A 23,815-nucleotide genomic window follows, 5' to 3' on the forward strand; every position below is an offset into this window, starting at 1 on the left:
ACAGGCCTCAGCTCAATCGTGACTGCAAACTCCACACCTGCAGCATTCAGAGACAAGACCCTGGAGCATGACTGACACACTGAGAATAACTATTTCTCGGGGAGGGGGAATGAGATGGGATTCAAATAAGCAAACGCCACTGTGTTATTTAACTGAATTCATTTATCCTCACACAGACTGAATCACAAAGATATTCTGATGTCAACATTTGACACTTCATTTAAATAGAAAGTAGGTCATCAGTCTGAAACAGACAAAAGTGACTTTTATCTAAGAATTACTATTTTTAAAACAAAGTTCCTAAAAACATCTGATATTCATTTAACTCTACAAAGTTTTCTGTACCACTTAAATGTATATCAGCATAGGTTCACAGTCTTCCCACTTTATAAGAACTGACAGGGCTGTCTGAGGGATGGGTGATACTTTGTTAAGTTTAAAACTGGGGGAGAAATTTCTACTGGAGGCTACATAAGGCAAATTCAAAAAGCACGGCTATCCCTTTAATTATTTCACTACTTTAATTGAAAAGATTTCTGTTTTAAGGAGTCCAGTTTTTCATCTGGTCACTGAAAACAAAAATTTCTTCTACAAGATAAAGTGTTTTTTTAACTTTTAAAGATCTTTTTTTAGACAGAATCTAAGAATGATTGGTCGTAAGAGGTCAATTCATTTTACCCAACCAGTGATCTGCTCATTGCTCAGCACTGAACAATACACAGTCCTCTGAGGCAGGGTTTGCACACATTGATTGAAAATAAAAGCATGACTAGATCATGTTAGCTCAAGTTCAGTGATGAGTCCCAGCCCATTAATAATAGCAACTCCAAGTCTCCAAATGGACCATTAAAATCTATGAATGACCAACAACAACAACAAAAAAATTCCAATTCTTATTGCAAAGATTCATATATGTGGAAATGAATAACTCATCAGAGGCAGAGTGGACTCAGTCAGTGTGCAAATATTTACTCATGAACTTGGCTCTTGCTGTTGCAACATTTTTCATTTAGTTTTACAGTCTATGATTATATGTACCATTGCCTAAAAACTATCAATGAAGACCAAGTTCACAGAGAACAAAGAACATATAAATTTAAAATATGATGGGTCCTTGTATTTATGTACTGATATATAACATTCTAAGTGTATCTTGTTCATACAGTGAACAGTGTAGGGGCATTATTTATTTAGCCCTCATCTAATTCTACAAAAAACCTGAGATGGCTTATGAGAAATGCACATATTAAAGAAGGAAATTAAAAATCATGACCAACGAGTACTCAGCTCAGTAGCATTTACACTAAAATTGGAATGACACAGAGATTAGCATGGCCCCTGCACTAGGATGACATGCCAATTCATGAACAATTACATATTTTTTAAAACATCATGACCAAGGAAAGTATGAATTAGAGACGAAAACGAAGACTGTGGCTGACATAAGAGATATTAGAATAGAACTCAAATACGGAGACTCATTTGAGTCCTACACAGTTACTACAGTTAAGCAGAGAATTTGAGTCTGTGCTTCCTAACAGCCAAGGTGAAAACGTAAATATCATTAGGTATACGGTTTCCTCTGAGGACCAAACATTTGCACCTCTCCAGGGAAGCAAAGCTGTTTCCTATCATTTACTGTGAAAGAACTGCTCTAGGAGATATAATCACATCACAAGATGTGATGGAAAATTTTCCCAATAGTACTCCAAAAGCAAATAAAGTCAAAAACTGTTTTTTCTTAGGTTGTCCCAAATTAAAACTGAATTCTACAATGGAGTCAAGATAACATGGCCCAGGAGCCCATTTTTCAAGCAACATAGGGGACTGAGCTCAGAGTAAAGGGCTGGAAGTCCAACAGTGTATTGTTTGATCAAGAGATTATTAGCACTAAAGTGCAAAAACAAAAAATTCAAATAAATAGCCAAAATTATGATGTTTCTAAGTTTCCATCCTCATTTCTGTCTCCACTAGGGCAAGGATCAAACCTTACGTCACTCTGCAATCTAACATAGCCATCTCTCCATACACAGTCCAATCTTAATTCCCTGCAGAATGGGTCTTTTCTTATGTATTTACCGTCTGTCTCTCTTCCGCTAGAATGCACGCTCACTGAAAACACAGACTTTGCTTGCTCTGTTCTCAACTATCCTCCCAGCATCTAGAACAGTGCCTGGCACATAGTGGTGATCAGAAGTTTAGGATGAAGATAAACAGATGAATGAGGGGGAGGGTATAGCTCAAATGGTAAAGTACATGCTTAGCATGCAGGAGGCCCTGGGTTCAATCCCTAGTACCTCCTCTAAAAATAAATAGATACATAAATAAACCTAATTATATCCCTACACCCCCCAAAATAAACAATAAACAGATGAACAATCCTCAAGGTCTAGCCCAGGCTTGACACACCACAGTGCCAAAAAATCTGCAGAATGAATGAATTCTGGCTTGTAGAAAATTATTTTCATACATATTTTACAAGCTCTGACGACTGGAGATCCTGATATCCTACTCTGGCACCCAGCGTACTGTTTCACACATAAGAGGGCCTTGGTAAATTTCTATCAAACCGAATTGGTGGTTCAGTAAGTTAATAAATGACTTGAGCTTTTATCTCCTAAATCTCAGTTTGTCTCAGCTTATCAAAAAGAGGAAACTGTACATTTCTTGCGACACGTGACGCCTCCCTCCGTCCAGGGAAAGGCAGAACTGTGGAGGAGGGATGAGCAGGAGCCGTCTGGGTCCAGGTCCAGCTCCCGCACTCATCACCCACGTGACTCTGCGTGCCACGTGACCTCTGCTCACCGCAGTTGCCTCCTCCATAAAGACTGCGAAGACCTCTCACGCACAGTAGCCTGTTTACTTCACAACTAAGTGAAAAGCCATTCCAAATCCTTTATTACCCCTTCTTTACCAGTTTCTAACTCATGTTAGAATATTTTAATATACGCTGCCTGAACCTGAGTGGGTCGTTATTTTGAACAGTAGAGGATTATGTTTACAAGGTATTAATTTTCCATTAACTTTTCAAGACCTTACAACAAGCACTTCAGTGCTCACCCAGAGGGCGCAGTTGACTTGAGCGCATTACTGCCATCATTCTTGAGACTTCCCAGGGCCCAGCTACACAATATCCCACCACCTTACACAGAACAGTAATTCTCTTGCCCACACAGGAAACAGCACAATGATCAGTGATGAATACAAGAACTGTACGCATTAAATATATTACATAATAACATGACCCCAGCTTAAGATTGGATGATTTAGTAAAAAATAAATAAATAAGTAACAATAATACTAAAGGGCTTAATGCTAATGTGAGTGCATCTACATCAAAATGCATTTGACAGTATTCAAATCCCTCTGGGGACAATTTTGTTGGGAAGTAGGGAGTGGCTGGCCAGGACTCACACAGATGAGTGTCAGTGGTCACGTATGAGGTTGGGACTCGGTCACAGACAGGATTCACTGAGATTCACACAGACAGAAAACACGATGACTCTTCTGCACAAACATTAAAAGGTCTTTTTCTAAGAGACTTATTTAACAAAAAGTGGTAACCTGCCAAAGAAGGTATTGAGCATAGAACCACTCTTTACAAGACCAAATTCAAAAGATTGTTCTCTCATGAATCTCGGTATTATTGTTAGGCACAGAAAATATTTGCAGAAGGAAGTACAAAAATATATTTGCAAAAAATATATACATATATTTGTATAAGCAAATACTGCCAACACTAAAGCAATATGAAAATGTAGGCCTTTACTGGCAAGTAGTAAACGAAACAAAAAGCAAATGAAAGCCAAATCTCTGTTGCTCAGGTGAAAACAAGAACACTTGAGAACAAAAAGTCAATAGAACTTTTGCTCCTGGCCGCATAGCTAAGGCTTGCCACCAGAATGTTAGCCTGCAGTGCCGTCTTCTATTCCGAAAGCACCCACACCACGTTGAGTTGTGTGCACTTCCCCAAAGGTGAACGAAGGAAAAGCACAGTCCTAATGGTGACCTGAATGGATCTGTGACAAATGTTCTGCTTGAAGATAATCTTCAAGAGCTGCAGTTACCAGTTCAGTATATCCAAAAGCATTCTCATAGATTTAAAGCTGCAGATGTATGTGTGTTATTTTAAATTCAGTTACTCCCCCTTAAAGTCAATGCTGATTTAAAGTGTTAGAAAGAGGGAGTACACAAAGCAACTTTCTTCCAAAATCAGGAGGTAAAGGGGCAATACCTAGCACAAAAGAGATTAAGTGGTAGTGGCCAAAAAAAAAAAAAAAAATCAATAAAAGTAACGAATAAATCATCCTGAATAGTAGAATGTGGCAAGAATCCCTGATACTTTTCGGTGGAATAATGTGGTCCCAGTTCTGTGATCTTTCACGCTAACAGGGGCTTTTTCTAAACACAGAATTCAACATCTAAGGAATTTAAAACACTTTATAATAGTTAATTCATTTCCCTATTACATTCCTTCCTGGTTAAAAAAAACAAATTCTGCAAGATGTATTTTGCCCATGGAGGATGGAAAGCACCAAGATGAAGTGAATGACTTAAGAGAGTAAAATGCCTCCCTCTGCCTCGTTGCCAGAAGCACAACTGAGACATCCTTAAAGCGTGAAGAGCGACTTCGTGAAAGATCCGAACAGAAACAGCACAGCGCGCATGTCCACGGAAGTAGTAGCCCCTTCAAAGCTGACACGCTCATTACAAAAACGCCCGCCAATGCTCAAAACGTTTTAGGAACAACTCTTTTAAGGCTGCCATCACCTATTTAACATTCTTTTGAAATTTTCAACTGTGACAAATTTGGTTCTTTGAAAGTGGAATTTGATATCTGTGAGTCGGAAATACATTTAGAAAATAAAGGGAATCATCAAGCTGGATATTATTTTTAATCAAAAAGACAAGTGCTTTTCTTACGTGGCTCGTAAACTACTTCCAAAGACCACTCTTTAAAACTGTTCCAAACTCCCCTTCTAACAACAGCAGCTACAGATTAAGGAGCCAGCCTCCGAAGATGACCTCTTGCAAGGGCACATTTCACTCTTCCTGATGTCTCTGGTATTGGCACTGTGTGTGCACTTAATTAGGTAACAGCTACATCGATTCCATTTTCTCTAGTTATTCATTCATTCAGCAAATATTTATGGGACACCTAATACGTGCTAAGTACTGTGCTAAGTCTGGGGAGATAATGGTGAGCGAAAACAGGTCCACCACCTGCGCTCATAAAGATGGTTTACAGAACCACATAAATTATAGCCAATAAGTCAGCTCAATGGGGGAAAAAAAAAAGATGCATGGTGATTCAAAGGCCTATTAAAAATGATTAAAGAATACAATTTAGATGGCACAAATAAACTTTAACAATTCATGAAGTGGACAGTCTCCTTTCGGCAAAATGGGACAGAAGGCAGGAAACTTTTACGGGATGAAGAATAAAGAACAAAGAAGAGAAAAGTAGAAAATAAATGATTGGCTGGGGCCACACAGTCAACCCCGTCTGGGGTGAGAAGACCCAGAGCCGACTTGGTGTCTGCAGACTGGCGACTAGGTATACTTAGCACGCTTCTGGTCAAGCGGACCAGGGACACCAAAATCATCCAAGTGTCAGTTTGCTGATATGACACCCTGAACAGGTATGGCTCCATCTTGGGCCTAGAAAGTTATGTCAACAAGCCTATAAAAGAGAGACCCAACTAGTGTAAAAAGGCTTCCCTGAGGAAATGTGGTTTTAGCTGAAGATAAATAGGAGTTAACAAATTACGCAAAGGGGATTATGTGGGGAGAGGTACAGGGATGGTGGGGTGGAGGAGAATGGTGTTCCAAGTAGAGTGAACAGCATGTGCAAAGGCTCTGTGGCTTTTTTAAAGACTATGGGGGCACATGAAGAGATGAAAGAAAGCCTGTGGTGCTGAAGTACTGAGAGCCGGTGAGAGAAGGGTCAGAGGTGAGGCTGGCAAGGTGGTGGGCTAGAGTCCACAGCGCCTGGCACATATTAAGGATCTTTACTTACCTTAAGAACAATGGACACTAGGAATTCATCTACAAAACAGAAACAGACTTGCAGACTTAGTAAATAATCTTATGGAAAGGGGGTGGGAAGGGACAAATTTGGGAGTTTGAGATTTACAAATGTTAGCCACTATATTTAAAAATAGATTTTAAAAAAGTTTCTTCTGTATAGCACAGGGAACTATGTTCAGTATCTTGTAACAACCTCTAGTGGAAAAAAATATGTAAACGAATATATGCATGCATATGCATGACTGGGATATTGTGTTGTACACCAGAGATTGACACATCGTAACTGACTGTACTTCAATAAAAAATAAATAAAAAATTTTTTTAAAAAAGAGTGATGGGAAGCCTCAAATGGATTTTCAAATGGAAGGGAGGAAGAAGAAGGAAAATGACACCATGAAATCGATACTGTTTAAATATCACTAAGACTGGAGCAAAGAACCCACTGGAGAGAGTGGACAGAGTAGGAGGAAGACCAGTTAAGAAGCTACTGTAAGGATCTAGAAGAGAGGGTGGAGCTAATACAGATGAGGGAAAACAAACGGATTTGAGAGACATGAAGGATGTAAAATCAGTAAAGGTTTGGATGGTATTTTGTATTTGTTATTCACTCAAAGACAATGCTTTGTTTTTGCATAATGATTCCTTTTTTGTTAATTATTTGCAAACCAAAAAAAAATCATGCAAACCTTAGAGTTCTTTTTCAATCAGATTTCTGCATCATGGTTTATCTTCTTTAAGATAAAGAAGAAAAAGTAGCAAAGAGGAAAACAAAACTTAAGAAGTATCTCATTTTATGTAAAGATGTGTGTTCTTGAAAAATTAAAGTATACCTGGGTAATAAAAGAACCTATATCTTAAAGACGATTACTGAGTAAATAGTTCTTCTGTGCACAAAAACATACACTAAAAAATGCAGAACAGATTATCATAATACTATATCAAGTGAAATGTAAGCCATTATCTCAATTATTTCTATACATCCTTTCTCCTTTATTACAGAGTACATAAATCAGGTGATTTTGCAACTCTAAAAGGAGGCAATGGCTGAGAGATTTAATAATCACCATCAAGTTTTATAATAAGCCATTTAGTAAGCAACTAGAATGCCCAAGAGGCTTGCAAGGATTTAAATCTATTCCTTCACCAATGACTTCATCCACATAGAAAAGTTATTTTTAAATCTACATTGCTATGATACACCACCTCTAGTCCACACCTGCCAAGAAATACATCTTTCCGGTAGGCCTGGGTTTCCATGTCATAGCAATATAATAATAAGTTCAAAATGCCGTCAGCCTTATAAACTATATGAACGCATATACCACAAAAAGTTGAATTTTGTAGTGAATTGGCCACATGTTCCTATGTGTGATGTATACAGGCCAACTGGTACCACACTCAGAACAAACATACAGGAGGGAACCGGGTTTCAGTAGTCTCATATATCAGCAAACAACACATACAAAATTCTAATTCCATGAGCAGAAAAAAGATGGCCTAATTTTGAGATTTTACAACTAGAGTTTATACCACCCCTTCAAAATACAGCTTTTAACTTGAAAAGAAACAAATTCAGTATGAAAGTCACTGAGGAAAGAATACAAAACCATGGCATGTTAACAAACTGGCTTCTAAAGACTAAATTCACATTTAAACATGCTGCTTTGGGCAACTTAAGTCACAACCCAGGCATTATTTGATCGGAGACTCTGCATATGAATTTCTGCTTCCTTCCTTAAGAAAAGTCACTACGGAACTAAAATACACGTGACATAACTTGAATAGCCTAAAACAGTGTCGACAGTCATTATCCTTTGTAACATACACACCTAAGCCGGAACTGGGTATATGATAGTACTTTAAGAAATATACTTGTATACACAAGCCACAACAGCTCTTTGAGAAATGCCTTGTGTGTTTATTTTGAAATGTATGCCTTGAAATCGTCCCAGCACAGGGGTGAGGAAGAGAAATCATGAAAATCTCATTATTTTTCACTTTAAAGGAAAAACAGAATAAAACAGATTAGAATTCGTAATTAAAATCTCAAGCCTTATAACATTAAAAAGAGTAATTCACAGAAAAAATATTCATTACTACTGAACTACTCCACGGAGGATACTCTATGTGCCAAGTTGCAGCTCACTTGGACATTTTATGATCACAGTTAAACAGACCTGAAAGATGGGCCTTCCAGTAAAAATGTTGACCCTTTCATGATTCCATCTGCTTGACAAGGATGTTGTGTTAAGTTACTTGGCCCATGAGTTTCCAAAGATGACCAGGCCGCCTCCTGCACTCACCAGTATTTTCATGAGGAAGGGAAAAGGGGGTTCTTATCTAAGCCTCAGGTCACCTTCCATCTTACAAGTTCTGAATTTCAAATGAAGGGACATTCACCTTTTTCTTTTTCTTGAGAAGTACAAAGTATGTCTGAAAAGGCAGTGAAAGCCTGATGGACTAACCAGAATGTTAGACATCTCATAACTAATTTTTACGAACAGAAAAAATTGGAGGTTTATACTTACTAGGGGTTAATATGGGATATTCCAGATTCTGAGAGGAACTGATTACTAAGGCATTCTGGTTTACCTTTTTTGTTTGTTGTTTGTTTGTTTCCCCTTTTTATTCAGAAAGTTTCAACACATACAAAGTAGAGAGAGTAGTACATGAACAGGCCTGACTCGGCTCAAGAATGGACAATGTAAAACTTGTGGTTGCCAGGGGCGGAGAGGGGTGGGAAGGGACAGAATGGGAGTTTGAAATTTGTAGATACTGACAGGTATATATAGAATAAATAAACAAGTTTATACTGTATGGCACAGGGAAATATATACAGGATCCTGTGGTAGCTCAGGGTGAAAAAGAATGTGAAAATGAATATATGTATATTCACGTATGACTGAAAAATTGTGCTCTGCACCAGAAATTGACACAACATTGTAAACTGACTATAACTCAAAAAAAAAAAAAAAGAATGAATGATGTATAGCCACCCAGAATCTCCCATTCCCACTGTCTGCCTCTGCTGGATTGTTTTAAAGTAAATTTCACGTATCATATCTGAGATAAGCAGAAAAAGTGGCCCGTAAAGATACATCACTTCCTAATCCCCAGAAACTGTGAATATTACTTTTACAGCAAAAAAAAAAAAAAAAAAAAACTGTGACTATAACTTCAGATCTTAAGGAAGAATTTATGTTGGATTATCCAGGTCAGCCCTAAACACAATCACATGTATCCTTATAGGAGAGAGGCAGAGGGGGATTAGACACAGACATCCCAAGAGAGGGCCTGTGAGATGGCGTGGAGAGATGCAGCCACAAGCCAAGGACAGCTTCCAGAACCTGGAAGAGGCAAGAATTCTCCCCTAGCATCTCTGAGGGAGCATGGCCTTGCCTACACCTTGATTTTAGACCTCTAGCCTCCAGAACTACTAGCAAATAAATATTTATTGTTTAATCCATCCAGTCTGTGGTAATTTGTTATAAGTCATAGAAAACATATAATATTATATATAATTTGAAAAAAATTTCAGTATGTATCTTTAAATAAGGACTCTTTTTCAATAATAATCCATTATCATTCCTTTTTTTAAGTCCCTTAATTTGCCTCCTGTCCAGAGTTAAATTTCCTAAATTGTCTCATAATTTTATATTTATAGTTTACAACTTAGTTGATTTAGCCAAATCAAGACCCAAACCTAGTTATGTCTCTTAAAAATAAAAGGAAGTTCCTTAATAAAAGGAAGTTCCTCTTCCTTTTTTGTTTTTCTTGCCATTATTAACTGAACAAACTGAGTAATTTGTCCTATAGAAATTTCTACATTCTGGATTTGGCTGTCATCTCCAGGGTGTTGTTTAACATGGTCCTCTGTTTCCTGTGCTTCATATAAGCCAGTAGTTAGTCTTCATCAGAATCACATTCAACTACTCCGCCATAAAAAAGTAATAAAATAATGCCATTTGCAGCAACATGGATGGACCTGGAGACTGTCATTCTAAGTGAAGTAAGCCAGAAAGAGAAAGAAAAAATACCACATGATATCACTTATATGTGGAACCTAAAAAAAAAAAAAAAAAAAGACAAATGAACTTATTTACAAAACAGAAATAGACTCACAGACATAGAAAACAAACTTACAGTTACCAGAGGGGAGAAGAGGGTGGGAAGGGATAAACTGGGAGTCTGAGATTTGCAGATACTAGCTAATATACATAAACTAGATAAACAAGTTTATACTGTATAGCACAGGGAATGATATTCAAGATCTTATAGTAACTTATATGAAAAATAATATGGAAACGAATATATGCATGTTCATGTATGACTGAAGCACTGTGCTGTACACCAGAAACTGACACAACATTGTAAACTGACTATACTTCAATAAAAATATATTTTTAAAAAATTGTGATCTTATTCACATATTTAGTTTTTCTCTTGTTGATCTAATCTTTGGATTGGAAGTTGAAAATCAGGCACCTTTTATTTTGAAAATCATGGGGTTTCTCATTTATATTCCTGGTACTAACAATAGTGCTGTGATTTGCACTATGCTTCTACCCACATTGTTCTTTTCAGTACCTGCTAATGGCTACTAATAGAGTAATTGCTTAATAAAAAGAGATTAATTCAAAAAAAAGAAGCACATTACATTTTTTTGGCAAGAAACTTCAGATGGTTTCTGTATATTTCCTACTGCATCAAATTGGGAAGCACGAACTATCTCCTTCTTTCTCTTTTTGTAATGTTAGGATTAATCTGTGGGTTCAGGGGTTATTAGCCTGATCCATCAATTATAAAGTTCCCCATCAGCCTTTGACCTAATAGTTGTAGCAGTCACTGGTGATCATTCCCTAGATCTGTTATTTCATTTGGGGTAACAAAATGATAATACTTTCTTTTTATCATTTCTTCTTCATTTATTAGCTGTAATTCTTCTAAAGGTAAGATTTTTGTTCAAACCATCTATCTGGTTACTCTGAAATATAGGGTTGGTTTGTTTTTTGTTTTTTGTTTTTTAATAGGAAAAGTAAGATAAATACTTGATAACATGTAATTTTTAAGGTACTGCCAGGATGGACATCCATCTCTTGACTACAAAGACTACCTTGTCTGTGCTCAATGAGTGTAACTTCTCAAGTGCACTCAACTTAGTCCTCAAATTACCAATTCAAATACTCTGCTTACAAAATGAAACCGATTTTTAAAGAATAAAAGCCAGGATCCAACATGACTAAGTCAATTCCATGTCGGTTCTTAGGATTTATGCCCTATCAGATCAGTCCAGAATCCACAACCAACCCCTTCAAACTAGTCACCCTGAGTCTACCTGATCCTGTTTCACTAATACAACCCATTTTCTCATTCTAGACTCGGTGCCTTTGTTTCAGTGTTTTGCACACTTGCCTCTCTCCCTGCAACCAGCTAAAGCTGTCCTTTTCCCCCTCAAAGTAAACACACCTCCTGCTCCTGCGTCCAACACCCTCCTTTCTTCTGAGAATGACCAAATTCCTCTTCTTCATCCTAACTATGTAATTCTAGATGGGGTTGCCAATTACCAAATAATCTGTGCCCCTGGCCACAGGGACAAAGGTGTCACCCAAGCGAGGCCAACCAGAGCCACTCCTGGGATTTTGAGATGGAGACTAAAAGAAGAAGGTCAGGCGCTCTTTCTGGGTGATCCATGCCAGCCATGCCTCAGCTGTGGAGAGAAAACTGACTCAGAGAGAAGTAGGGGTAAGAGACAGGGCGTCTTGGTGGTATAGGAGTTTTCAGCTTTGGCTTCCACCAAAACTTCTCCCATACCTTTGGCCACGTGAGCCAATACATCCCCTTTCCGAACAGTTTACATTTCTATTATTTACAACCAAAGGAATCCTAATACAACCCCCATCATGATTCTTGAAGACTATGACCTCAGTGACCTCTACCTTTCTGGTTTCTTGTACTTACTTTCTGTACAAATAACACTTCATCACATGCTGTCCTAATTTTTTGTGTGTCAAATACATATGTCACCATCTTCACGGCCTTGCAGACAGATATCTTACCTACCTTTTGAAAGACCCTCCCCAAACAATCTCTAGCATAGTGCTAATAGAGCTTCAGTACATAAGTAACAACAACCATGTAGTGATTATTACTTCCTTGCTAAGCAGTTTGCACATGTCATGCTCTTGGGACAGGCATTATTATCTCCACTTAAAGACAAAGAAGCTAAAGTTCATCATAGGAAAATAATGGCCCAAAGACACACATTTACTAAACAGTAAAGCAGGGATTTGAAACAGATTTGCACCCAAATTGCATCCTCTTTCCACCATGCCCATGGTGCCTCCCACAACAATAAATACTTGCAAATTAACTTACCAGGGAGTACACCTGATTGAAGACCTCCACTTCACCCCTGACTTTCCACTAACCTGAAAGTGCATGTCCCTCCACTATTAAAAATAGCATTAATACATTAATGTATAAATAAATGAGCTACATGAAATAAGGATCTTGAAAAAGTTACAATACAGTTTCTCCAAAATTGCCCCTGGCAGCCTGAAGACTAAATGCTGGCATTTCTCTTAAAGTAATAGCTAAAAGGAATGAATATTTAAGACCACTCTGCCAGAACAAGTTGTATACAACTCCCCTGGCAGTGATAATTCAAAACAGCAAAAGGAGATTTGTGAGCACCTGTCAATATGTGACATGACTTCAGCTCTCCAATTGCTCAGAGGAATATTCCGGCGTCATCATTAGACACTAATAGTTATTGAGCACTCCCATGGCTTGGAGGCAGGAACAGAGGCCTTGAGGAAGAAAATGGCTCCATCTTTGTAGCTCAGCAAGGAGAAAGGCCAGGAGGGCAGCAACAGCAATTTACTGGCGGAGAACCTGAAAGTCACCTCATCTCTACGTGATCTGCATCCTCAGGACAACTATTTCAGTTCCATGCTTGTGTCTCCAATTCCTGCTGGACAGGTCCACATGGAACTCCTGCTATTAAAGTAACTTTGAGGCAACAATAGTTTTTCAGCATCTAGCCAAACACTTTCCACTGAAAAGTGTTCCATAAACATGCTGGCGGTTGTCTGTTTCTTTTTTTCCCTTTCTCATCTTTACCACTTTGCTTGAGGACCTTATATCATATATACACACTCTTCTGGGAAATACAATGATTGTTCCTGGAAGGCCAGAAGATGCTGTCGAAGAAGCAAGTTCCTTATACACAATTTGGCACTGGGTACGCCCAGCACACACTGATGAATGGCTGCATCCCCTGGTGGGACAAGACTGCTAACTTGCATGCTATGGTGAAAGACAGACCCTAAAGAATTCATTGTTGTCACAGACTCAGAAAAACTGCCAACGAGACGGTACACGGCATCCTGCCTTATAAACCATGAACAGTCAAGGGACTCTAAATTACTCCTGCTACTGACGTGGCTATTACAAAGGCACAGACCCAGGGAAGAGGTAGTTGTGTGGTTTGAAAGAATTATAGTCCAGATAGAAGGGATCTTCAGTAACAAGAAGGAAAAAAGAAAGAGAGGTCCCAGAGGATGCATCAGAAAGCCTAGACAACAAGGAGATGTGGGGGTGAATGGTTTCAAGTCAGCAAACTCCCACTCAATTCAACACACATTTACTGAATGGCAGGCACTGGTCTACGTCTTGGGACATAGAGCCAAAGACAATCAAAACTAATTCAGCCAAGACCCCTGCCCTTCCTGGAGCTTTATGTTCTTATTCTGGGAGACAGATGATAAACAACGCACATAAGAAATAAGTAAACTGTAATATGTTAGAAGACAAGTGCTGGAGAACAGGGTAGGGAGGATGGAAAGTGCAGAGGGTTTGCAATATTCTTAGCTTAAAAGACCCAACAAAGAGCACAGTGAGGTCAGATTTCCAATGACATGCCTCAAAAACTACATTCAATTGCAGGAAAATGGGGAGAATCATACAGAGCTTGAATGAAATGTGCATAAAATTTGACAAATCCAAATTGCCTAGGAACATACAACTCGCTTCCCATATTTCATCTCCTTCACTTTTGTTCAAAATTATTGACACAAATATGCTCCGTAACATATTTACAGAGGAAGATACGAAACAACTTAGCCTGAGGCAGGGCAATGGAAATTGCAAGAGACAAGAGCAAAGCAGATGGCAGCAAAAACAGTTGCAAACCAGCACCTCAGAAAAGGGCCAATTCAACAGAACTTTAAATATGACTCAATTTTTTTCTTAGGAAAAGTTGGCTCTAGGTCAAGGATGATATATAAGTTTCATTTCTAGTAACAACTCCAAAAAACTGGCAGAGTCTCCCTGGAGCACTGCACTGATAAAGAGTTCTGGGTCCTGTGGGAAATGAGTTAGACATTTCTTCCATGGGCTGGAGATGGGGGACCGGGCACACATGCCCCACACTTGCCTTCCTTTCCTTGGTAGAGCTGAGTGCTTAAAAAAAAATCAGTAAACACTCCACTACATGAAGCAAAACCAAGAACACTGGAGGATTTAGAAGTACAGAGGTGGTCTGAGTTCTAATGGAGTTTATAATACATTTGGGAAGAAACACAAATGTATAAAAGATAACACTAGAAGGCAGCAAATGACTAAATTCCTAAAATTTCAGTACAGAGATTCGGATGCCAAGAAATTGCTACAGGAAAAGATAACCAAGAAAGGTTTCACAGAGGACACAGGCTCTGAACTGGGCTTTGAAGAATTCTCATTACTGATATAACTGGAAGGAGGAAGGACTGGTCCCAGCAGAGATGGAGAAAGAGGAACAGGTAGGTGTGCTAAGGAATGAGGAACAGGTCAGCATGGCAGCCAGAGCAGAAGACCTGCTCGGGGCACCAGAGCATAGATGTCTTGAGTATTAGTCAGGGACCTCTGGACAAACAGAGTCAATAGGAGATATAAATATAAAGGAATTGTGTATATATAGAGAGACGACAGACAGAAGCAGAGGCAGAGAGACAGAATTTATGACAAGGAATTGGCCTATGTGATTATGAAGGCTGAGAAAACCCAAGATCTGTAGTCGGTAAACCAGAGAAGTAGGACAGCTGGTAATACAGTTCAAGTGCAAGTCCAAGTTTAAGGCCAAAGGCAAAGAAGATGGATATCCTAGCTGAAAGACAGGCAGAGAGAACGAATTCTCCCTTACTCAGCCTTTTTGTTCAATTCAGGCTTTCAGCGGGTTGAACAAGGCCCACCCATGGCGGGAGGGCAGTTTGCTTTCTTCACTGTACCAATTCAAACATTAATCTCATCCAGAAACACCCTCACAGACATACCCAGAATAATCTTTAACCAAGTCTCTGGGCACCCTGTGGCTCAGTCAGTTTGGCACCTAAGTTTAACCATCACACCTTGAGTTGAGTCATTACCCAGCAGGCAACAAGGACCATGATCAGTGACATGAGCAAGGCTGTACTTTAGAAAATCAAACTGATTATGGCGTGAAAATGGATTATAGAAGGAAAAACTAGAAACAAAAACAAGGTCACAAATATTACAATTGCCCACGTGATAGTAAGAGGTGAACCATCAACAACAAACATGTCTAGGATTCTGTCCAAAGTAAGTTCTCTGCTAGGTGATTAAGATGAGTTACTCTTGTCTCCCTATATTTTACTTTGATGTCAGAATCCAAATGGCGAACTATCAGGAATGGAGAAGCAAGCTCAGGATTCCAAAGGACAGCCACGAGGATGCAGATGTGGAGATTACCCATGCAGGGAAGGAGGCCAAGCTCAGAGTTTGCTCCGGGCATGCCTACCCTGCCAGAAGCTCATGGACAGCAGGTTGAGTCAGTCAGGCTTGAGTCAGGAAGCCTCATCAAACCGACTCATTTTGTGATTCACTGTAGAGAAATAACCACTCCCAGGTGGTAAACTAATCCTAAAACATGATCAAGACGTAGGGCTACTTTAAGAGAACAAAAGGCAGGAGGCAACAAAACCAGCCCCCAGACACCTAAACACAAGTTCCAAGCTGATTTATCAACAGCAACTGCAGGGTCCACCTTCTGAATCAGACACACAAAGTCCTAAACAGTAACCCAGTGGAGAAGTACAAGGAGGAAACTGAAAGCTCAAACTTAAATCAAACTGATAAGAAATCAGCAATCACCATTAAGTAAACAGCAAGTTGTTGGGTGTTTCCTGAAGCAAAGCAAGGTCAGTACACAAAAAAATCAAAACACAAGCACTATATTCAACCTATGAAGTTTCCCTGTTTCCTAAGAAATTCTTATTTTATTAAGAAATTTTTCATATGAAAAATATCAAGAACCATTTTTCCTAATAAAATAAATATGGGAAGACATCATCTTCATTATGAGGACGCACAAAGTAGTCAAGTTAGATGACCTACTGATGATTCTATTTTTAAAGTATGGCTTATATCACTTACGCATAAATACACATGTGTGTCTATTCATATAGGTTGTGTGTGTATGTGTGTGTGTGTACAGACACTTATACTTATTAGTATATTTTTATACTCATTCTGATGTAATACAAAGAAAATCAGGAATGAACTCCAAGTACAAGTTCCATGAACACAAACAAAACAGAAGACACTCATCTTGAGGAATGAAACATAATCCAATTGAATGGTTTTGAACAGAGCTTGGCCTCAACGAAAATATTAATCAACTCTCTAAGATGGCCAATAAAAAACTTTGCCACAGGAATTCCTGAAATGTTCCTGTTTCAAGGAGCCTGAGTCATGAAATTTTGCCAAAGTATCTTATTTCACATTTTCCACACACAGATGAGTGAAATCAATTCCTGGGACTTTCTACAGGCGTGAAGATCTTAAAACTGACCCATGACCAACATTTCAACAGAAGTAAACTTAAATACGTGAAGAGCTAAAATACACTCACTCTGCACTCTGCAAAACCAAGAGGGTTCACTGAACTCCTTAATGGCATGTCCTAGAATAGTGTTCTTAAGAAAAATTTTTTTAAAAACCATGCTCCATAAAAAATAATTAGCAGCTCCTCCAACAACTGCAGGGTATTTTTATAGCTGTTATCAATTACTTTCTTCTCTTGGGGAAAACATTAGAAGCAAAAACCTGAAATGTGAAGAAATGAGATGAGCTTTAACCTAAAAGCTCAGTGCCTTTTGTTACCATGGGCTCTTGTTTCAGAGTCTGGTCATATATTAATAATTTCTACCTTCAGTCTGATACATTCAAAAAGAAAAAAGCTATTAATATAATTTAAAATCTAGGGACACTATTAGGGAAAACGTATAAACTAGAAAAGTTTAACATTTTCATATCTGACTCTTTCATAAAACTTTCCTACACAAAACACTTACACAAATGTACAAAGATATACTTTATTTTTTCTTAACAAAGATACACTTTAAAAGATGTTCTCTAAAGCACTGTTCTTACTGTGGAAAAGTGAGGAACAACCCAAATTTCTAACAATAGGAAATTGTTCAAATAACCTGTGATGCAATACTATACTGCCAGAATGCTCTGAATGTATGCTCATGCATACACTCTTAAGTTACTATGTTAAAAATAAAAACCAGTTGAAAGTTGTTTCATATTACCCCACTTGTCATTACAATCACAATAACAAATATATTTTAGTATAGGGAAATTTGGGAGAAGAAACATATACCTATTTACAGCAGTTTCTCTAGAATACAAGCTTACAGTGCACTTTAACTTTCAACATTACATATTTAAATGTTGAATATGAATATGTTTTGTGTGTATAATCAGAAAAAATAAAGTTTTTTTATATGTTTTAATTTATATTCATTTTTAGAAATACATTGTTTTTGGTTTTTAGATAAAACATGAAACAGACAAAATTCCCTGTACAATACAAAAAAATCAACCCACTGTTGGCCAAAACTTAGCTATCTATTTACATATACAGATAACTCTCTGTAAAAATAAATTCTTCAAGGCTAAACCAACTATGTTTAATTTGCTCCTACCATAGGAAAGTATTATTATCCAGTTTTGATGAAAGTGTCTCAAAATATTACTATATGGAATCAAGAATTTTATTCAGCTTTGAAGTTACATATCATGATTATTCTAAGGGAAAAGATAGGATTCATATCATAATTAAGTAAATAATATAAAAATGCTAAATCCTATACCTGAAAGTTATCTTTTCATTATCTAGAAAAATAAACTTTTATTTTAAGTTAGTGATATAATTAGAAGGGAAGTAGGAGAAAATCTTATGTATAAAGAAAAGGGAAAACAGGGTGTTAGAAACTGTTCTGTTATAGCTCTAAAATATCATCTACCTCTACCTCTCCTTTGGAAGACAGTTGTTTCCTTATTCTCAGAACTTCAAAATTAAGCAATACATATGGATATTGGAAAGGCCCCCTAGCATCTCCCGTTACTAATAGCTTCTAGGGATAAAAGTTTAGCCCAAACTCCAGTAGTATCATATTCAACGGAGCAACACTGTCAATTCCTGAAAATTGTTGCAGACAAACTGCCAAGTGTCTCTAATTCTAATTTTAAAATACTGCAGAATTAATCTCCAAAAGAAGTATAGATCCTGCAAACTCTGAAACGATTTGAAGCATTTTCATAGTGGAAACTCAAGGAATTAGAGATAACTTACTGCTTTTGATTCCACAGTCCTGCAACCATTTCAAACATTATAAAAACCAGATAAAGGAGAAGACAGAAGTGCCTGGAAAGGTAACTGAGGAATCACAAGCATGGGGGAAATTTTGACCTGCCTGGGGAAAGGCGTGAACTTGCGCTGGGAGAGGTTTGTCTCCACAGTCATGTAACCTTGGTGAAACAAACTCCTATCCCTCAATTTTCTCACCTCCAAAATGAGAAAACTGGGAATTAACAATCTCTGTGATCCCTTTCGGCTCTAAAATTTTGAAAATGAATCTTTATCCTTGCCAAAAGATATCTAAAAACATAATAATAATATATGTATAAATAGTATCAAATATATGGTATAAGGTTAAAAGGTATCTGGCCAAAAACAGCAGACTCCTGCCTAGCTCTTCCTCACCCTTGAGTTCCATTCCCCAAAAGATGCTCCTTCAACTCTTTTAGATGTTTCTTCCTATAATTACTTCCATATTTGTAAATCACATACTTGAATTACTATTTTCTGATTCCCTCCCCTCCAGTTTAGACCCTACCAAAAGTTCCTTCAACAACTGGGGCATTTATTCACCCATCCCACCTCCAGGGGAGCAGCTACACTGTTGAAATGGGAAGGATATAAAGATTACATGCACATACATACATGTATATAAGTACATGTTTATATACGGTCCTGTCCCCAGTGAGCACACATTTTGATAAATGAGAAATAAGATCCCATTTCACAACCAAATACTTCACAAAATGCAGAAGAGAAAAAATTAAAAGCCTGGCCTCTAAATCAGAAATCCTGCATTGGGGTCTGAGTCCACCATATATAGGAACAAAGTATGCACCTGAAAGTTCCTTATTTTCTCTGAATCTCATCTGCTTTCCTCATGTGTAATCCGAATATAATAGCACCAGCTATGAAATGGTTAAATCACAAAGCACAAATGTGGTACCCGTGAAAGTACTTTGATGCTCATAAAGCACTATAAACATGTGACCTTCTGTTATTGTCTTCACTAAGAGATCCCTATAAATGAAGTTATTGGTCACTCTTGAGCACTGTTCTCGTACGTAGGCTTAAAAACTAAGAGTTGGAAGTCGCTGAGTATAAGAGTGAAATAGCTGTAAATTGTGACCCAAGGCCAGAATCTGAGGGTCCAGCTTTTCAAAGGGCTTATGCATTGCCCTATGAGACAAATATACATAGAATAAAGATCAAGCATCTAAGTAAAGATCAGAGAAAGCAATTCTGTTTTATATTTGCAGAGAGAGGAAGCTTCCTTATCATGTTTTCATTTTTAAACTAATACAAGAAATAATTTCAAAAGTCACTCCTCAGGCAACTCTTCCTTGCTGCTTCTAATACGTACCTCTCTATTTCTACATAATTTGTACATCTGCTTTTTGATTTGCAGACACAATCTACTGACTTCCTATCACGGTAGAAATAACTTTGCAAAGAAAGTGTTTTGAACCAAACAGGGTAAGTTATTGCGAAGAACTGTCCAGCAACGCATTACTGACACTGTGCTAAAACAGCCCTTTCATTTCTGGTCTTCAAAGGCCTACATTAAAAGTGATACAACCATAGGGTCTCTATTTAGAGGTAAGAAGGAAGCTAGCTAGGCAGTTGGGCCAAGATTATTAGACCATTCTAAACCTCTCTCTGAACCTAGTTCAGTGACACTCAGTTTCTCTTGCCGTTTCCACCTGCCCCACACAGTTTAATCCTGTTCCTAAAACTACAGGACAAATGATAAATGGGACCCCAAACATAATTTATTTCAAGACAGGCATAGGCACAATTCTTACGAGCTCTGTGAAAAGGGAGTAACTGGAACTATAAGAAACCAGCCGTTAATTATCAGAAAAGTTACCTAAAGCCAACAAGTATGCTGCATTAAAGTAATTTATGGACTGAATCTCCTGCTCAGTTTCTGTCCAGAGAAGACCACTAAAGTTCTCCCAATGCAGACTTCGGTTGTGGTTTGGGCAGTTTCAGGGAAAACATTCTGTCCAGTGCCAGGTGTACAAGTGAACTTGAGGTCAGGCAGGTGATGCTGCCAACCAGGCATGGTACATTAAGGAGAGGAAATCTTTTCTCTCACTAATCAACAGGATAAAGGTGATTATGCAGGAATTATTTTTCAATGACCTACATAATTTCATCAGGGCTGCTATGGCTATTAGCAGAGAGCAGCTGACTTCCTAATGAGATGAATTTGATAGCAGGACCCTTCCAGAGAAGTCAGGGAGTGGGTTCAATCCACAGGGAAGCAACAACTGGTATTCATTGTTTACTGTTACTCCTCACAGCTGTCTCTCCTCTGTTTGAGGGTCCTTCCTTCCACAGGGAATATTCCCCACACCTGGATGGCTAACGCTGCAGCATCTGCTGACTGGTGGAAGCCGGGTCTTTTAAGAATGGATGGATCCAAGTGGGTGGGACAGAGCTGAGCTAATTCATCAGACTTGCCCACGTGATTCGCAAAGTCCCAAGCAAACAAGGCTACCGCTGCCACCGACACCTCGCTCTGGCCGGACTTGAAATAGGACAGCAGCTAGTTCCACTCCTTAGCACAAATGGAATTAACAAGGGACCTTTGTTAAGATTGGAGTCGGCCACACACACCCCATCATCATCATCAGTAACAACCACCACGACTCGAACGCAGTTTCATTGGAGAACTCGATGACACTGAGCAAGAGGCACTCCGCAAGTAAGTCCTCACAACAGAAAAGTGCTGCAAACCTCAGAGTGGCATTGCCTCTGTCTCTTGTGTAAAACAGAGGTTCTGAGAGGGAAAACTGAGCCCCACATCTCTTCTCCTTGGCCTGTTCCTCCCGTAGGTTCCCGGCTCTCTAGCTCCAGGAACCAACGAAAGGGGTGGAGGGCCCTGGTGCCATCCTCCTCCGTCAAAACAAGCTGGCTCTCCCCCGGGATCAGTCACCAAGTAACGCCCGGTTCCGCAGCTCTGGGAGCCACCTCCTCCCGCCCGTGCCTCGGCCTGACACACTGATCTTGTTTGAGGTACTCCCAGCGGGGCCCCCATCCCAATTCCTGCTCCTCCCGCGCAGTCCGAGAATGCAGGGAAGGGACACTTCTCTCACCCCTCCCTTGACCCCTAAAATAAAAGAATGCCTCAGGCGCAAATCTCAGATCCGCATACCACCTACCTGTCAGCGGCCGCGGCTCCTCCTCGCCGCGCGGTGCCGGACTCTCTAGGACTGTCCGGGAACAATCCAGAAAGTTTGTGCCGCGGTCCTGGGGACCGCCACCCGCGCTGGCTACCTCGAGGAAGGGGCAGCGGGCTCCTCGCCGGGTCCCAACAGTCCGCTCCGCGCCCTGGCCGGCGGCCGCTCGCAGGTCTCGGCCTGGCTCCTTCCCGCCCAGCTCCAACTCAACAGCCGGGCCGGGAAGAAAGTAGGAGGCTGGAGAAGGTCCGAGCGCAACTTTCTGACGGCGCGTCAGCGGGTACCTGAGCCGCGCGGCTCCCGGGCGTCCCTCTCCCGCCGGTCTCTCCCTCCCTACCCCGCGCCCTCGGGAACTCGGGCGGGGCCCGAGCCGGGGCGGGGCCCAACCTGCCCAGCCGGCCCAGGGGAGCGCGCGTCCGGCCCGGCCCACGCCCCTGTCCCCACCAGCGCCGTCCCGCCCCCAGCCCCGCCTCTGCCCCCGCCCTCTGCCTCGCCCTCAGCCCCGCCCCTGCCCCCGGGGCGCGCGGCTGCCAGGTGCGCGGTGCGAGGGGGCGGGGCAGCGGGCTCCGCTGCAAGGCCGCCCCGGCGCCCGTTTCCAAGGTGAAGGAGGAGGAGTCTCTGAGAGAAAGTTTCCACCGAAACTTAAACCCTGCGGAATGGAGGACACCTCGCCCTTGGGGGTTCGCCTTTCGCCGGCACTGCACCCCTTCACCCTACTCCTCTCACCACACACGCAGAAAATAAATCAGCCTTACAGTACGGCTAAAAGGCTCGTTTCTTGGGTTCTGCTGAGTGGAGAAAGTCAGACGACTCTACTTTGAGATTTAGATCTACTCCTACTGGGACGTTTTAGATTTCTCACTTCCCAGAGGTTTAACGGCGGCCATCGGCGCCCTTTCCCCACTACAGTTTCTTTTTTTCCTAAAATGTTATTACAGCCTGCAGAGAGCCGAATTGAGTGATGGAAACGTTCGCCTTGCACTTCTGGCAAACTCCCCGAAGTGGGCAGGGGCAGACGAGGCCTCGTAGATGTTAATAAAGTGCCCAGGTTCTGGGACCCGGAGGAGAGCGGGGCGGGGCGGCTGGTTTGTTTTTCAAGGGGAGTCAGCGTTATCGGAGTTGTCCGTCAGGATATGTGTGCAGTTCACTAGCGATTTTCCTCCTGAAAATGAGGGCTCTTTAATTCGGACAATTCTACGGCGAAAAGGAAGCTTCCCCAACTCAGGACTCCGTGGAAAATGGGAGAGCACGTCGGGATCAATTTCCGCACCACCCCGGGAGTGGTGAGGGCCTTTGGCACTGCCCTGTCTCACCATCATTCCCAGAGCCCGGACCTCGGACCCTGGACGGCCCGGCCGCTGGTTGGCCAGCTGCCCTTCACGAGAGACTGTGCCCATTGCCAGGCTGGCATCGCCACCTCCCCAGTCCATTCCTCCGCCTCCCACACACCTTCCGTCCTTGGGTGGCAAAGACAGAGGTCTGCTTTCTGGACTTTAAATCCAGGAGGAGGAATCAAATTCTTGGTTAGAGGCCCTCTTGGCATATTCAGAACCCTACAGTTGATGTGGCTGAAACTTGAGCTGAGCCTCAATCTGAGCAGGTTGGGCCACACCATGTCTTGCAAAGGCGGATGTGGAGCTTCTCCCACTGTGGTGGCACCCTGCTGGCACGGCATCAGATTCTCCTTTGGAGGAAGTATCTTCTTCCCTGCATTCTCGATGAATGCCACCCGGAGACAACCAAAATCAAGTATATCCAGTTTCAGGTTCTCTCTTGCACCCATGGTAATCAGAGGATGCAAACCTCACACTTCCTTCTGTAAGTCTCCCGCCACTGCTGTACTTGATGAAGGCAGCAGGAATGCATTTGCTGCGAATACTTCTCGGGATTTATCAGCCTTCCACCGATAACAAGTGCAGACAAGCGGCTCCTAAAAAAAAGCTGGGGTAGG

General features: G+C 40.6%; 1 protein-coding gene and 1 non-coding gene across 3 annotated transcripts in view; one reads left to right on the forward strand and one right to left on the reverse strand.

The window, feature by feature from the left end:
* The window catches only part of FHIP1A (FHF complex subunit HOOK interacting protein 1A), a 231,190-nt gene extending 208,997 nt beyond the window's left edge, over positions 1-22,193 (reverse strand). For both annotated transcript variants that reach the window (XM_064490141.1, XM_031464707.2), the window contains exon 1: positions 21,847-22,193. The gene's annotated coding sequence lies outside the window, so the exon portion shown is untranslated. The remainder of the gene's footprint in view (positions 1-21,846) is intronic.
* Positions 1,280-1,383, forward strand: LOC116149159 (U6 spliceosomal RNA). Its single transcript, XR_004132791.1, has one exon. It is a non-coding gene; the product is annotated as a U6 spliceosomal RNA (small nuclear RNA).
* Positions 22,194-23,815: the final 1,622 nt, after the last annotated feature.

The sequence above is a fragment of the Camelus dromedarius genome, chromosome 1 (genome assembly GCF_036321535.1).
Source record: "Camelus dromedarius isolate mCamDro1 chromosome 1, mCamDro1.pat, whole genome shotgun sequence".
NCBI lineage: Eukaryota > Metazoa > Chordata > Mammalia > Artiodactyla > Camelidae > Camelus > Camelus dromedarius.